This window comes from Marmota flaviventris, chromosome 15, assembly GCF_047511675.1.
Source record: "Marmota flaviventris isolate mMarFla1 chromosome 15, mMarFla1.hap1, whole genome shotgun sequence".
NCBI lineage: Eukaryota > Metazoa > Chordata > Mammalia > Rodentia > Sciuridae > Marmota > Marmota flaviventris.
The window spans coordinates 40,400,614-40,418,918 of NC_092512.1; positions in this window are offsets into that span (position 1 = coordinate 40,400,614).

Genomic DNA, 18,305 nt, shown 5'->3' on the forward strand with positions numbered 1-18,305 from the left:
AAATATCAGCTAGCATTTTTCTGAATCCATTCACTGTGGGTTAAAATGCAGAAAGAACTACTTTTAGAAGAGCAGGAAAAAGACTGCTCAGTACCAATAAGGCTGTGGAAAGAAGCCCTGAATGGTGCAGACCTCAAAAACTGAAAGTCTAAGATTGTGTATTCTCTGGACACAGAGAATTGTTCTGCCTGGACGTCAGAGGACATAGTAAATCTTTTCTGAGATGAATAGTATTATAGTGGATCGTTGTCAATGGCGGAAACACTAAATGGAGTGTGTTGTTTTAAATCTAGGTATGTATTCTCCTTCAAAGTTATTGTATCAACACACCTTCCATTCAGCATCCTAGAAATTAGTGATATTCACTTGGTATCTACCAGATTGACCAAAAATCATAATGACAGTCTGAAGTCTTGATATGACCCTGGAATTAATTTTTCTTCTGAATTCAGATAAGACAACTTTGGTGGGTTTTAGTTCACTATTCACAAATATACTTAGTATACACACACGCATATATGAATATATGCGTATGAGAGACAGGATTTGAGTCCCACTGCTCAAATGATGCTGAAGTTTAGTGAGAACAAATTTTAAGAAAAGGAAAGGAAAGCAGTGGAGAAAGGGTGTAGGCTTTTCTCCCATCATCCCCGTTCAAGGGTTCTTGCCTTGGAATTGACTCCTGCATGTGGCTTGGCCAATCAGAGCACGTCATTCTTCAGGCACAGAATTTGGTTCAGAGTTGAGCAGATGCCCCCTTTCAGTCTGTCAGAGACTTCCATGGGCCTTGCTGGCCATTAAGAAAGGTAATTTCTCTTTATTGTTGATCTCAATCTGTGAGGTAAGTATAGGCTTAGAGATGTCAGTGGGACACCACTTGCTTCCACATGGTGGGAGAGAAAGAATAGGAGAGGAGAAGATGGGAAGGAGAGGACAGGACAGGAGAAGGGGGATTGGAGATACTGAGATCTGCAGGTAATAGCTGAAGCAATGGAGATAACGCTGCCAAAGAGAGCACTTAGTTACGGGACCAATGAAATCACATTTACTTGGTTTATGTCTCTTAGAACTGAAGACTCCTGACACTACATAGTGCTCTAGGCCATTGCATTTTGGTAAAAATGCAGGCCGCCTTGGATGCCATAGGAAAGTGTTCCCATGTTATAAAACCTTTACAGCCACAGAAAGTCAAGTTTTGGGCTGGGTGTGGTGGTGCACGCCTATAATTCCATCAGCTTGGGAGGCTGAGGCAGGAGGATCACGAGTTCAAAGCCACCCTCAGCAATAGCGAGGTACTAAGCCACTCAGGGAGACCCTGTCTTTAAATAAAATACAAAATAGAGCTGGGGAGGTGGCTCAGTGGTCGAGTGCCCCTGAGTTCAATCCCCAGTACCAAAAAAAAAGTCAAGTTTTGGCACATACTTAATGACATGGGAAAATGTTCATGATTAAAATCAAGTTAAAATGTCTAAAATGTTTATAGCACAGGATTCGTTTTTTTGTGAAATGTACATTTATATAATCATATAAAAAGTAGACTAGAAAGAAATATATTTGGATTTTAGAAGTAGTCACCTCCAGTGTTAGGATTAAAAATAATTTTATTTTAAAATAAAAATTATTTAATTATTTAAACTTCTTTATGCTTTTCCCCCAGATTTGCTACAGTACACATGAACTGCTCACATAATCTGGAATAAACAACATGTTGATGAAAATATGAAAATTCATACATATTCAAGATGGCTTCATGCAGTCCACCGAGCAACCTAGAATGTATCAAAGATTAACTTTCAAAACACCTGGACAATTGGGAATTTGACTTCCAAAAGCAATCTTTTGTGTCCTTGCACATTTTATTATAATGGATCTTTAGCTCTTTACCAACCAGCCCTGTTGCACTTTCAGTTAAAACTAGTAATGGAAACTGTACCTTCCACATGAAGCAAGAGAGCCCAGTTATGACTACAGATATTAAGATAAGGGACCAGTTCATGAACCCTCTACTGATAGGGCGGTTGTGTCATCTGGAGGACATTTCTCCTCAATTTGATCTGACAAAAAGCTGGATGTCAAATTCTTAGATAAACAATACCAAGTTCCTGTGGGGGAAGAGCCAGTCAAATAGGAGATACTTGTTCTTGGCATAAAAGTTTATACTTAAGAATTAGCTTATCGCGTTTCACAGCTCACTGTAAACTAAGAGGGGTGGGGAGGAAAGGGTCAGAGACTGCTCTAATTACCCTCATTTGAGTAAGTAGAATGAAATGAGGTTTCCTAGGGTAATTAATCAAGTCATGATGAAAAGGGATTACATGCTGGACATTATTTTTGGTCAGGGATTTGGTGAAGACTGCCACTGCCCCACAAAGGACACTGTCATTGGTCTGGCTGAAGGTTCTCACTTAGGAAAGAACGTATAGTAATGCAAGGCTCAGCATTGAAAATAAAGGCTTAAGGAAAACAGCAGCAATTATCTGGCGTTGCTCTCTCCAAGTCTTGGCTTCAATTCTTGCTGGTAATAAGAGGCTTGCAAGTTTCTACGGTGTGTTGGGTGGAAACGGTCTATGCCTGGTGATTTTCACAAACAGATGAATATACTCCTATTTCCAAGCATGCGATTCAGCCACTTGGACTCCAGCAATAACTGCCACCCGTTTCAAAGGAACTGGTGTAATGCAGTCCTTATATCTGAGCTCAGATCTATTACGAAAATCAAGCTGCATGTTTTTCCAGGTGCTACCATCTTGGAAACAAGGCACAAGGGGACCAAAAAATGTGTTTCAGAACCTAATGTGAAAGCCTCCAATTAGGCCCTTTTTTAATCTAGTTATTGCAAGCTGTTTTGGCTAAAACCCGAATGCACTTAAATGTCTTCCAAGCCTGTATGTTTGCTGCTCTTACTACTGAAGTGTTATTTTGAAAATGTTCAAAAATGCCATCAAATTGAATGTATATTTGACATTGTAGTCTGCTTTGGTCTTTTTTTTTTAAATTCATTTGAGTGTGAAATTAGGCAATGCCTGTTGATTGTCAGTAAAATGAGTACAGTAGAATGACTAAATAGCAAATAGTCCAACTGTCAGAGGATTTCTGAAACCAGACCAGGAAAAACAGCAAGATGGAATTAAATGCCAGTCAGGGACTTTGAATCTCTGTCTATCTGTCTCTTTCTGGTGTCCCATATTTCAGGTCAAGCCTATTCCACCCCCTGCCTGAGCGCCCCCCAAACAACACAAAAAGCAAAGAACAACTCTCCTGCTGAACACAGTAATTCTAAGCTATATTTTTTAAGCTTTTTTCCCAGTTAGTCATATGTCTGAAAATGCATAGAGTATCCTCTTAAGCAACAGTGTGACTCAAAGCCTCACTACATACTTGCAAAAGAACTTTGGCATGCCCCATCTCTGAGGAGGCTGGTGGGGTTGGGCCTGTACCAAATAGTGGCAGAATGCCTTCATGAACATGGAGGTCGCTCCTAAGATCAAGGCTGGATGGATCTGTAGGGTGGGGCAGCCCACTGGGCACCACATAAAACAGGAGGGGCTGTAATGTTGGGGAAAAATTGAATAGACACTGAAGGAGTCAACCCATTTTTCTGCCAAGTATCTCCTTCTCTTCTTCTATGGTGAATTTGGAATCTGCCTTTATCTCTTTCACTCCACACTCCTAGATTTTTACTGGAGTCTTTATTTGTTCTCTGCATGCATTTATATTCTATCTCTCAGACTTTCAACCAGCATCTTGGTCCTAAGTCTGGACACTTTCATCAAATTGCAAGCATTCTAGCTTAGGCAGGCCCCCGTATAATCTTACCATGATACCCAATTCCTTTCCCAAATATTTCATGAGCCCTTTATGAAAGGTTAATTTTCTTGCTCTCTTATTTTCGAATACCTTCCCTATTCTTTCCACATTACTCATCAAAATGATCAATCCCAAATGAAAAAAAAATATCTGTAGCTTTACCATGAAATAATGGGTTGGATCCTAAAAAGAAGATTTACCATCCCCGTATGTTACAAACCCCCTTGAGTTGATAGCTCTGAGATTAAAAAAAAAAACTAATATGATAACTGCCATTATAGAAAGATTGAAGGTGAACTAATAGATACCTCTGAGTGGATGTTCAAATGGTATTCATTTTTTAAAAGCACCTTTAAAAATTACTTCTGCTGTTTAATGATTCACAAGAAATAAATGATCATTGTGAAAAAAATTAGAATAATCAGATAAAATAAAAGAAGAAAAAATGACCTGTAACTTTACCACTGGAATACTGATGTTTTGGGTATACATTCTTCAGGACTTATTAGTAGTATTTAATAAACTAACACATGTGAATATTATATGATTGTATACACAAACACATAAGAAAAGATACCCTAAGCAAGGTAGAGATAAGATTGAGATTGGTCTGGTGTAAGCTATTATATGCCATCTCTGCCTTCCATTTACTCTCCCCAAAAGTATGTATGCTTCTACATGATTCACATCAAGATTGAGGAGCCTTATGAGAAATGAATTCAAAACATCTTCAAAATTGGGGTTCAGGCATATAGTTATGTCTGGTAAACTTTGTGATAATGTTTAGGGTGATGTTCCCCCCCACATACACACACACAAACAATATTAAAGAGAATCTATAGGGCTTCCAAGGAAAAATTCATCTTAAGTCAAGTTCAAGTTCATTGCAACAAAACTCAGAAACAAGAACTGAAGAAGAAAGTCTGGATTCTGTATTCAAGGTACAGTTATAATTCCAAGATCCTTCCTCTTCACTAGGGTACTCTGGCAAAGAAGACACTGAGAAAGCAAAAGAACTTAAAGTCAAGAATTCCAAACAATGTATAGTAGTTCTCCTTGACCTGAGCATATAGAGAATCAATGAACTTGTGAAACCTAGGCATTATTGGTAGTTGTCCTTAACAGAATCTACCCGACTGCTGACATTCCCCCTTCCACACAGAAAAAAAATGTACTTTATAGTTTGTTTTTAAAAATCTAATTGAGTATGATCAATTGTTTGCACCCCTATACACATTTCTGTAATATAATTTGAAATGATTTCAGTAGATAAATTTTATCATAATTTAATCATAAATAATGATGTAGTGAACAACCTCATAGTTAAATGTTGGGTTATATGCTAAATAATTTCATTAAGATGAATCTCTGAAATTGGGATTGTGGGTCAGTTGGTATGCACATAATTAAGACTTATGTACCATATGCATATATGGGTTTATACCCTCTAAAGAGACTGAATTGACTTGCTTTTACCAGTGCTGAATGAAAGTGACAGATAAAATGTTATTTTTAAAAAATTCATTTAATATCTATCTCACATTCCTGGATAGAGCACACCTTCCCTTTTAAAAATCACCACCCACCCACTGTATATAACATGTAGGTGTGAAACCAAAAGGACTTGTTCACAGTATGCAGCACTCACGTCCATCTAAACCAATATGGCAGACACCACATATGAGTCCCTGATCTTGGCTACCTTTTATCTTGATCTTTTTTCACTCTTCCAGGCCATATCTAACTTGGTTATTCCCTACTATACATTTTTTGAGTACTTCATTTTCCTCCTATTTAGTATTTTATTGGGACAATTTTTTCCTGATATATTATACTTTTATTTGGTATTTCCATCCCACATTTCCAATCTCTCTGAAAATGCTGAGTTCTATTGTAAATTAAGTCATATCAGAGTCACTTTAAATTAATGTGCCAAATAAAAACCCAAGAGGCACTACTGTTACCAACCGTGCCCCAACACGGAATCTGTTCCTTCCTTGCTCCCTCTTTCTCTTTGTGAGCTCATTTCTGGTTTCATCAACGTTCTGTATTCTTGCTGTCCCTGTTTTACTCAGTTTTAGAAAAGGATTTTTAAGCAACACAAATTTTTAAAATGAGGCTGAAGAAACAAAATGGACTAAAGAATACACTGTGAATATGAACTTTTTCTCTTACTTTGCAAAAGTTGTAAGAAGTCCTTGTGCACTGTGGATATAAATTGATAGTGTTTCTGGAAGGTTGATTGGAAATAAATACATCAAAAGCCATAAGAATGCTTATACATGCAATTCTATCTTTATGAATTCATCTGGAGATGAATAACAAATATACAAACACTAATGTAAGAGTGTGTTTATTGAAGCACTATTTATAAGTAAAAATTGAAATAAACAGAATGTTCAATAATGGTGAATTGTTTCAATAAAATAGGGTTCTTTGTGCATTGGTACATGTATGCAGCTATTAAAAATGACTTAAATTTGTGTTTACAATAATGAAAGAACATTGCTGTTATAATGTTAAATAAAATAACAGGTTGTAGAGTATTCAATGCAGAACGATCCCACCTCGATAATAAAGACATTTGCATTTATGTAATCAGAGTAGAAAAGCTAGATCTCATTTCTATTGGCATGCATCCTTAGCATGGAGGAAAACATCAGAGAGGAGTGCGATGGACACTTGTGCCTGGGAAAGAAAAAAAGAAAATGCTAGAGGGGAGACCTTGGTCAGTCCATGTTAGTCTTGACCCCTGTAGAGATCAGACAGCCTCTCTTGTTCCAACCCAAAGTAACACATGTCTCTGAACTCCTGACCCAATGGGAGTGGAGGGACTCTGCTCATGCCAAGGAGGGGCAGCTCTGGAGAGAGCCCACTAGGAGACAGAATCCTGGTAGGGCAGGCAAGCCAGGCCCGGGCAGTGACCCTGAAGAGCACTGACAGCAGGCATCTCGTTACAGAGGAAAGGGATCATAAGAAACTGGCATAATGGCTCTTCTTCCTTTTACTATCAGCTTAAGCAAGCCACATGGCCATAAGTCAGCAGGAGGAGGGATAATCCACTCCACTTTTTTAATGCAGATGGGGCAGGTAAAACCATATGACAAAGGACAAAGGACACAAATTTACAGAAGGGTAAAGGATTGAGATCATTACTGCAAGCTATCACCTTTGTATTTTCTCATACTTTGGACAATAATAACATAATATTTGTGTATTATGCCCAGAAAAATAGATGGTGTGGTAGATTGTTACACTAATGGTTCCCAAGGAAGCATTTATCCCAGTGTTCATGCCTTTATTAATTTCCTAGGGCTGTGGTAACAAAGTACCACTAAGTAGAAAGCTTAAAATAAAATTTTAATCTCTCACAGTTCTGGAGGGCAGAAGTCTAAAAGCAAGGTGTTGGCAGGGACACGCTCCCTCTGAAAGCTCCAGGGGAGGATTCTCCCTAGTTTCTTTCAGATTCTTGTTCTAGGCCTCCCTTGGCTCATAGCAATAGAACTCCAACCTCTGCCTCCATCTTTACATGGTCAGCTTCCCTCTCCTGTCTGTGAGTCTCCCTGGACACTAGTCATATTGGTTTAGGAGTCCACTTACTCTAGTTCAATGTCATATTCATTAGATTATATCTATAAAGACCTGTTTCCAAATAAGCTCAAATTTTGAGATACTAGGGGCAGGATCTCAACTTCTCTTTGGGGGGACACAATTGAGCCCATAACAATGCCCTTGTGCCATTCCCTTCTTCATTGAGTCTGGGTTATGTGACTTGCTTTGGCTAACTAGAGAGAAATAGGCTCCATATAGGAAAGGTCTGCGAGCACTTGAGCTCTGGGGTTTGCCTCTCGGAGTACTGTTCCCACTAAGTGTGGAAGCCTCATGTGTTGGTCAGTTTTCCAATATTATCACAAACACCTGAGCAAAACCACTCACCCCATGGCTGAGAAGTGAAAGGGACAAAGCAGAAAAGACTGAGGTCCTACATTTTCCTTTGAGAGTATGCCTCTCAGTGACCCAAAGACCTTCCACCAGGTCTCATTTTTTTCTAAAGTTTCCACAATCTCCCAGTAGTATGAATCTGAAAACCAAGTCTTTACCACATGAGACTTTGTGGGACACTTAGTATCTAAATTATAGCAACTGGGGTGGCTTCTGTAACCAAAAAAGAACCACAGAACAAGGGATGCCAGGCAATCACAGATGTCCCAGCCAAGCCCAATGCCCAATCCATCCTTGTATTGAATTCACTCGCCTGAGTAATCCTAGGTGAAGCCACAGAGCTGCCCAGGCAAGTCACAAAATTGTGAGAAACCATAAATTATTGTTTTGAAAGAGCCATTGAGTCTCAGGGGTGGGGGGTGGTAATAGAACACAGCTACAGACAATTGGTTTTCATAAACCCAGTTGGATTTGAGGTTCCCTATCCTACCGGTTCTGGAATCATAGGTTTTATTGGAATTGAAAAGAGTTTTACCGATAATGCAGCCTGACTTCATCATCCCACAGATAAGAAAACTGACACTGGGGCCTGGAACCATGCCACAGTTGAGGCAGGCATCAGTCTACGGACCTTTGGTTCTGTGCTCTTTCAACATTTCCACCAGGTCATGTGCTCTAATATGAAACTACTGCCCCGAGGGTGGGGCTACATCATGGTCACACAGCTATTCAGTGTCAATATCAGGGCTAGAAATCAGGTTTCCTAACTCCTCATCTAGAATTCTCTTCCTTTGAGGGGACAGTGAGTATACAGTGTGTGTCTTTTACTCACACGTTTAGCTGAGTATTGTCCTGTGAAGGGTTATCTTTGTCCCAGAATGGGGTTCAGGAGAAAAAAAAGATACCATCCCTTATCTTTCCTAGCTCTGAAACCTCTTTCTCTTTCTTTTCAACTCTCCCTTCCTAAATCCCCCAGCCTTGGAAACATGAGTAAGAATTCCTACCCCTCCCCATCAGCCACCACTTCATGCAGGATGGATTAATGAGGTTATGTCTCCAAAGAACTTTGAGTTCCTTGGAAGAAAGGCATCAACATGCAAAGTGGTGGTTGTTATTGCGATTACTTCACTGAGTAGGGTTTCACAGCTGTCCTGATGGAAAAGGGGCCAACAAAACAGAATGCCAGTTTCCCCCAGCAGAGGAGCAGCTGGAATGGATTATAAATGAGACCTGTGTGCCCGGTTCTCTTTTTCGTCAAAGCCCCATCAGCCTTTCTCAATGCCCAGCTCTCCTCCTGACAGTCCAGCAAGTTCTCTGAGCCAGACAGGTGTGGGCAAAGGCACCATCTAAGCTCCACGTGCATAAGCCTGCTTGGCAGGGGCAGCAAAACCCTAGATTCTGAACCAGGGCCAACCCATTACCAGTGCTCAGTAATGCAATGGATTTCTCCAGTGGTGATTTGGGGTAAGTAAAACATTCTCATTGCTCAAACTTCCCTTCACTTTATAGGGCAGGAGGGACGGGGGAGGGAGAGGGAAGAGGCTGTGCAGACTCAGACAAATGTCACATTGCCAGGACCAGAGCACCTCTACCCACCCTTTCTGCCTCCTTTCTCCTTCCTCTCCCCCTCTCTCCCTTCCTCTCTCTTTTCCTTCCCTTCCCTTCCCTTCCTTCCTTAACTTCCACTTGACACATATGTATTAGAATATTAAGTCCCACACCATGTTAGATTCTCAAGAAATAACAACAACAAAAAAAAAATGAGATGTGGTCCTGGCCCTGTCAAGGCAATCATGGGGATAGTGAATGAGGCAGAGACAGGCAAATGGACAGAAAAATCACATCCCATAACACCCTCCCCAAACCACATTGTTATGGCAGACACAGAGTGCCACAGAGATACCCCAAAGAGTCAGTCACCTGGTTTTGAAAAGACATTGGCAGGCTCTAAGGGATTGTCAGATTAAGTGTAGGGAAAAGGGAAGGGATATTTTAAGCAGATATAGTTCCATCGGTTCTGCATTAATATGAAAATGATCCATGTTTTCTAGGTGTGTATAGAAAGAAAAACAGACTATAAGCTTTGTAATCATATTAACTATGCTGTCATAAAAATATTATTCCCTAATTTAATGAACACTTCCTATGTGCACCTAAAAACTTTGAATACATTTTCTTGTTTCATCATCACCACAATTTCATAAAGCAGTTTTCATTACTAGGCTTATTTTACTGAATGAAACCAAGGCCCAGAAAGGTCAAGAGACTTGCTCAAAATCACAGACGTAGTGAGTGAGCGTATCACATTTACTCCACGTGGCCCAACTCCAGAGTCCATGCCAGGAACCAACTCAGCAGCCCCCTGGTATAGAGATCCAACATTTCCACGTCGGTGAGCTTTGTCCTGATCTGACTTTTAAAAAAATAGGTCTATAATAACAAGGCATGGCACTCACAGTAGGTTCTCAATAAACACTTATTAACTAAAAAGAATCATTTCCCTAAGTCTAAGAAATACAGGTTTTCTAGTGCATTAGGAAGAATAGGTATGCAAAATGATATTTTCTTTTGATCCAATAACTCATTCTAGAGATAGGTTTTTTCCCTAAGAATCAAGTCTTCCCAAACACATTTTTTTCCTACTTTACTGAGATGCAATTGACAAATATAATATGTTAAATTTGCTTACATAAATTTAAAGTACACAATGTGATATTTTGGTGTACATAGACATCGCAAGATGATTACCATAATCAAACTAATTAGCATATCCATCACCTCACATAGTTATGTGTGCATGTGTGCCTTGGGAATGAAATAGCACTTTTAAACAACATAAATTATAAGCACCAATGTATTGACAAACAGAGCAACTGAAGGAGAAAGCTAAATATATGCCCTGGGAAAACTTGGTCCTTTTTAGTTAGAAGTTGCCTTTAGGTTGTCAAACTTTTCCTAACTCTTTTATGCTTCTAGCTAGATTGCAAGCCTGTGGAGGACAACAACTTGTCTGTTGTGTTTTTCTGTCCTTGTCAGTACCAATATTAGTGTCTCCTGTGCTTCAAGGGTGATCACGCTATGTCTTTATTAAAGAATGCATTGGCAGCATGCCGCATGGTTATTTGTGTCCAAAACTCACGTGAACTTTTGAGGACACTTATGAGGGGTCCATAACAGACTTACAGTGAATGATTTTTTTATTTGAAAACAGAAGACATATGATAAAAGCTCAGAACTTTGGTCAATAAACCAAACCCAAATCAAAAGCTTTCCACCAGCTCCTGGACTTTCTTTACCCTCCTATGCACTTAGTCCTTCTGCCTCTTCATACTGCTCCTCCACTCCTAGATCCCATTCGGCATTCCCCAGCTGTACACCAAAACCATGACATTGTGTTATTCTCTTGACCTTAACACTATTATATATTTCCTTTCCTTTAAGTATCACCCAATTAGAGGATTTTTCCCCTTAATATGATGACACTTTCAAATAGCAATAAAAATGCATTGCTTTGTTTTTAGATTTTGTGTGTATGTGTTTGTTTGTGTTAATGCCTGTTCAATATATTTTAATAATCTGTCTTGCATGTCTTCTTCAGTGCTTCCTACTTAGATAAAAATTATTTGCTGAAACAGACAATAAAGAAGACTTATTTAATCATAAAAGTAAATGACTGTAGATCCCTTATTTCTAGAATGGCATTGGGCTCAGCATTTTGAATGCACTGTTTCATTTGAACTTGACAACAGCCGTATGAGGTTGATACTACTATCATGTCCATGGCATAGATGAGGAATGAGACTTGGGGGTTATATGGGATACATAAATGAAATGCTGAGATTCAGATAGATCTGATTCCCTAGTACTCAGATAATTAACTCTTTTGGTTCTTCTTATTTACCTAAAATCATTGTTCTGTGAAAGCACCCTATAGTCGATCTCATTCACCTCCCATGTACATGGGCAGGGGGAATGGTGGGGCATAGATTCTGGTATGTTCGTGACGCTCTGCTCTTCCTGACTGTTTTGAATAATGATGTCAGAGAGGGTGAGGATCAAATTGTTCCTCCTTGCTTTGTACAGACATGCGTCACATTTGAGTGACAGAAGTAAACAGACATTTAAGTATGTTTGGGCTCTGTAAAACTGAGCCTACTCACCAGGACATAGGCAGGGTGAGAGAGCCGGCTCTTCTAAGTCACCCAGCTCACATCTTTCAGTGGTTAGTTTATACTGTCCCCCAGGCTATGTAACCAAATTGTCACCCCCCGGACCTTTCTTCTACGTGTGGCATTTCCTCTGAAGCAAATGGAGTTCCAGGAGGACAGGGACCTGGCAGACGGCCTGTGGGTTATTCAACCCCACAAAAATAAAGAAATACAGAGCTGGGACTTGGCATCTGGTTGGGAGCAGATGCCTCTGTCAGATTTTTCCAGATTCTGAGGCATGACTGTCCACCACAGGAGGACCAGTGCTCCCTTCTCTCAGGACCTCTGCATGTGGCCTTCCTTTGAAGTGCGTGTTGGTGATTGATTCTAAAGTCCAATGGCTTTCTACAGGGTACGATGGGAAAAGAACCAAGACAACTTATGCCCAGAAATGGCCCCACTTTTCCTGGCTGTCTTGAGTCTAAGGAGCTGGTCTCTGCTTGTTCTGCTCCACTGGCCCATTCTGTTCTCTATCCACCTGTGGGTAGCTCTGAGGACATGTCCAGCTGCTAGCCACTCCCAGGTCTTTGCTGTTGCTGTTTGCTCTCTCTGCCTGGAAACCTCTTTTGCTCATAAGCAAACAGAAAACGAGTAAACTTTGAACATGTGAAGTCTTGATTCAGGCATTACCTTTTTCGTGTGGATTTCCTGAATTTCTTTCTCAGCAACCAAAGGTCAACTTGATTATGACTTGGCTTCAGTGCCAGGACTCTGTGTGGAGTCCACCTTCGGGGGTCGGGGAGCACCCCAACACTGCACGGTTCTTGTCATTGTGGTGTCTGTATTCCTTACGAACAAGAACACTCTGAGGAAGAAAATACATCTTAATAAATCCAGTTTCTCTCAAACCAAGCAAAATGCCTGACATGTAGTGAATGATCAATAAACACTTATTGAACAGGTCAATGAAAATGAATAAATAAATGAGGTTTAAATAATTCCTGGTCTTCATAAATCTTGGATGAAGAACCTAAAAGCAATTATTTTCATCACTGAACTATTTTGGCTAACTGGTGCTGAAAGAGAGGCTCAAATTCTTAGCTAAAATATTTTGGACAGATTTGTTGTATCTCATCTACTCGGTTTCTATGCCATAAAACACTTGGACCAGTATTTATCGCATAATAGGTGTTTAAGACATTTTTGGTAAATAGATAGAAAGATCAAAGAAATTTCATTTTTCAGCTGCAGGTCTTGGGGTGGGGGCAGGTGCTGTCTTATAATAACATGAACTCCTGGTGTAGAGCCTGAATGGATAGTGATGATAATTCTAAGGGATGGAATGGGGGCAGCTACCCCAAACACCCTGATGTCAATAGAGGCTTTAGTCATTCTGAGGTATAACTCATGGGGGAAGGAACCCAGGGAGGACATCTGTATTCTCTCAAGCTATCCCATTCCCAAAGGTTTGGTCTCATATAAAGAACAAACTATTTTGAATGAAAGGAATGGTATCATATCATGTCAGATTATCATACTATTTTGAATGATGTTAATAATTTTTCCTCTTTACTTTTTATGTATTCTCAATCAGCTTTTTAGTCAACACAAAGGAATATTGCTGCAATGTAATAAAAAAATAAGGAAAATGATTATTGGGTTTTTGACATTACAAAGAGGGCTTTGCAGCAAGACAATAGTCTTTAAAGCAAGCATTACCGAACAAGAATTTTCTAATTTTCTAAATTGTTCTAGGGTTCGTTTAATAAATGAAGATTAGTCTTGGAGGAATTCAGTTTTATGTAAGGTAGAGAAGAAGGAAACATAAAAGAAAAGTTTGCTCCTCTCAGACCTAATTTTGAATTGTGCAGAGGAAATGATGGAGCTAAAGAAGTAAGAAAGAACATAGCTGAATATGTCCTCCCTGGGCCATCAAAGTCCCCCAAGATGAGGAACAATAGCAGGCAGGCTGGGAACAAAGTGAGACCACAGGAACTTTGGTACCACCTCTGGTTTTCTTTGGAGATACCCATCCCTGAAAGTGTGTGGGAGCTGTGGATGTCATGTTCAGGAGGAAAAAGGGACAGGCTGGGCACCTGAGTTCCATCGCTCCCACACAGTATTAATGCTGATATGAGAAGTCACACACCTGCCACTGGCTGCTGGGGTGGGGGCCGAGATGAACCTGCAGCCTCAATACCAGGGTGGGCACCTTAGTACCAGTGGGGGCAGAAATTGCAGATATGACAGATATTCCAAGGGGTCCTCCCCAGCGACAAAGGAGTGGGAAGAGGGCAAGTCTTCAGGGAGGGGCCCCTAGACAGAGCAAGCCAAGCAGAAATAGACCAAAAGTACATCAGCCACAGATGTCAGCTGACGGTGCCAGCTGTGGACACCAGCCATAGGGTGGTGCCAAGCATTCCTCAGCAGACACCAGGCACCTCACACCCAAGCACAAGTGCAAGTCCAGGAGCTCCCTTCCCCCAGTGCCACGGGCCATGGGACCCAGAGAGAAGAGCAAGAAAGGGAGAAGAGAGTTCTGAAGAATGGAACAGAAAATCAAGTCAGTCTAAAGTGTCTGCATAAATGATTAAGCTGAACTAAATTTAAACTGAACTGGACTAATTACTGTTCTCTTTTTTCTTGCTACCCCAGCAGGTGGAGGGCTATTTAAAACAAACAAAACAATCAGGTATAAAGAAGAAAAGTAGCTGGTTTTCTTTTTATACAGGAATGTTATGTGAGTAATTTGGGAACACTGGCCCTCACAGGCAATGCTGATTCCTGTTAGCTTAGCCACAGAACTCAGGTAGGATATGGTTTGCAAGGTAAAGCTAGAAGTGAGTCTATCCACATAAAACCATCACATCCAGGTTCTGGACTTTGGATGTGCTACTTCTGTACTTCAGATTCTTCCTTTTTCACCTTTGACCCTTCTGTCTTCCTCCATCATCTCTTTTGACTCTTTGACACTGTTCTTCCTCTCTCAAGACAGCAAAGGTACCCAGATGGGCAAACTATCAGGACAGCTCTTCTGTCAGCTTTTTGGGGATTTAGAAAGAGAAGTTCAGCTGAACTACATAAACCCCTAGGAAGTACCTTTTAGGCAGAGTCAGAGGTGCTCCCAAAGAACCCTACAACAATATTATCAATCAAGCAAATATTTTCACTTCAGAGCCTATGGAGAAATATGCAGGGGAACACAAGTCTCTTTAGAGGACTTCACTTTTAGCTGATGAATATGTTAGTGAATTGAAGAAACCCTCAACGAGTTTAGCAAGTGGAACATTCCTGATGTAGTACGTTAACTCAAGTAACCTAATATAATAACCATAAGGAAAAAACAAGTCATGTTCCCTAGAGACTATCTATAGTCATAGAAAGAAGATGTGGAACTTTAAGTAAATAACTAATTGCAATGATACAACGTGTTGCTTGGACTAAGACTGAGGTCTCCATTAGGAAATATGAACTGTCTTTGCTTTGAGGTCTTTCACACACAAAATAGTCCTGCTATGGTGACATTTCTGAGTGTTTTGTAAGGGATTAAAGTCTGCACAAATAGGAAGGGGGATTAAAACTGAGCAAATTCAGAGCCCATCAGCAGGACAAAGACAAGAAGTTTGTAAAATGCCCTTGCTCTGCTTCTTCCTCTTCAGCCTGTCTTAGTAGGGTGAACTTTAATTCAAAAAGGGTAACTTTCAAATCAAATTCAGTTTGAAGCAATTTTGAGCCCCACAAGAAGGCAGGATAGAAGGCTCTTTATTGACAGATCTCTTTCCTTAGAGATGCCTTCTTGCCATGTCACAATAGATTGGTCAGTGGTAGAAAGAGCCTCAGCTGAGTTCCAGCTATGACACAGGCACTCCATTATCCCATACAGCTTATTTCATTTAATCTTCACCACAATTCTAGAACTTGAAGTGCTATCTTCAGTTTCCAGATAAGAGTCATTTGGTCCAGCCCCTTAAGTGAATTTGCAAGGTATCCAGATAGATGTTTGTCCTTTCTTCTCCCAAAGCCTCCAGAAAGAGAAGCTCCCCAACCTCTCAGGGGGGTCCATGTTAGCATCAGTATTCTGAAGATTTGGAACAGAAGTTCTCACTTGCAAACCAAGTCTTCCTTATACCATGGATCCCTGGGTGATTAAACCAACAACCTCTGCAGAACACTGTGTGAGTTTTCTGAACTCAAAAAAAGGGAAGGTTAGACACAGGAGGGTCAAAGGTCAAAGAACAGGGGAGACAATAAGTAGAATTCAGAGTGCTGGTTTCTGCCTTATAACTATGAAATACAAATTGTTTTCTTGTTAACACAAAAGAAGTATATGTTCCTTATTTTTTTAAAAAGGAAAACATTGTATTATATATGATAAAGAGTGTGAAATTCCTCTGAAATTTCACCCCCAGGGTATTATCATGAACTATTACTGGTCTTTAATAAAAAGCTGCCTTGGGAGGAAGCATGGCTCTGACCTTGGTCTTTGCCACTGTAAGGTCAAAACAGGACTTTAGTCCATTTGAAATAGTGAAAAGAGTACATTCAGCTGGATGTCACCCTCAGCTCTGACCTATGGCCAAGTTACTTAAATTCTCTGGATCTCAGTTTCCTAGATATCAAATGTCATAATAGCACTAATTCATAATGTGATGGAGAGGCTTGCGTGTTATATATATAAGGCTCACAGCACAGAGCAAGGCACAAATAGGCATTTGATAACCGTGTCCAATTGACTATCACAGATGTTTCAGATATTAGGATCCTTTTGTCTGCAATGCAAAATTACCAGCTGCTGAGTCAATTCCTCAATCTCCACAGTATTATCCCTCCCCGCTTTGTTTTCATTGAGCTAATGGTTGGACCTCAGGCATACAGTTTACAGAAGAAGCTTTTGATTAAAGTTTGTTCATTTTTAATACAAGGTATCTATAGGAATTTTCTTGTGTTTCTGTATTCTTTATGGAATGATGAAGTCACTTCGTGATAAACATTCTAGAATTAACAAAGATTCTATGATATAATTTTCAGACTCTCAAAATTTTCTTTTGTAATGAGTATTGATCAGCCCCCACTTTTGAGAAACGGAGACTTGGGGTTGCCCTCTTGGATTTCTGTGCGGGGGAGGGGTTGACGCAATGTGAGAGCCTGGCGCTGGGGGTGGGGGGGCGTCTTTGCCTAATGAATGCCCAGCCATCCCAGTTGGTTTGGTTGAAAAGCAAGACTCAAAGTCACAGACTCTATGACTGCCAAGATCCTGTCACTCTTAATGTGCTCGTTTCCAGCTGTGGCCCATGATGCCTCTTCAAACAAATTATTCTGCAAGGATTGATTGTGCCCCACTCCCTTTCGATGGCCCATAACCACATTTGAGAGTTAGACAAAAATACGGCCTGACAGATGATCCTCATTGGGGCCAGGAGGCTTAAAGTGCGACATCTCCCAACCGGACCAGCCAGCAGGAGACATGCGTGGGGCCCACACCGAACAACTGCAGGGGCCCGTGTGCCGAAACACAGTGGCTTCCTGCGTGCCTATGACCTCAAGGTCTTAGAGCAAGGGTGTGCCTGGCTTTTCTCCCTAAGACCCCAGGTGCCACCCTCAAATTAATAAACAATTTTGTGAATTATCTTTCTCCATCTAGCTGGATTATAAGATCCATAAGGGCAAGGAAATTTTGTCTGTTTTGTTTATTGCTAATGTCCTTCCTCGATTTTTTGAGGATAGAGAAGTCCTAATACAAATAAGCAAAGAGTAACTATACCTCACAAAATGTACTGGAGATTGAACCTAAAGGTCTTAAGCACTGAGCTACATCCACAGCCCTTTTTTTATTTTGGGACAGAGTCTTTTTAAGTTGCTTGGGGCCTCATAATTTGCTGAGGATGTCCTTGAACTTGGATCCTCCTCCCTCAGACTCCAGAGTCCCTGGGATTACAGGCATATGCCACCAAGCCTGGCCTATTATGTCAATTTAAAATAAGAAAATACACACACACACACACACACACAAAAGCACAAAATAAGCAGGTAATGAAAACACTAATGGGAATTTATTTTATTAACACATGAGACCCGCGGGATATCTCAGGATACTGTCTGATCAGTTAAGAGGTGTTCTTCATTCTAAGGTTTAGTTACATTGTGGTAATCAATGCCACTCACAGATGATAAATTAGCATTCTAAGTGATGAAAAATGTGCTCATTTTTATTTACTTGTACTATTCCTACTTAATAAAGGATTTGGAATGGTCACATGGATCATTTTAATAAAAACTGAATTTTAGTAATTGATTTGTCAAAAGAAATGTGGTTTAGATCATAAAATTCAGTGAGAGTTTATTGTTTATATTTTGAAGCATAGGATTTATTTGGGGGAGATTCTAGTAAGATTTTTGCCCTGTGGTGAA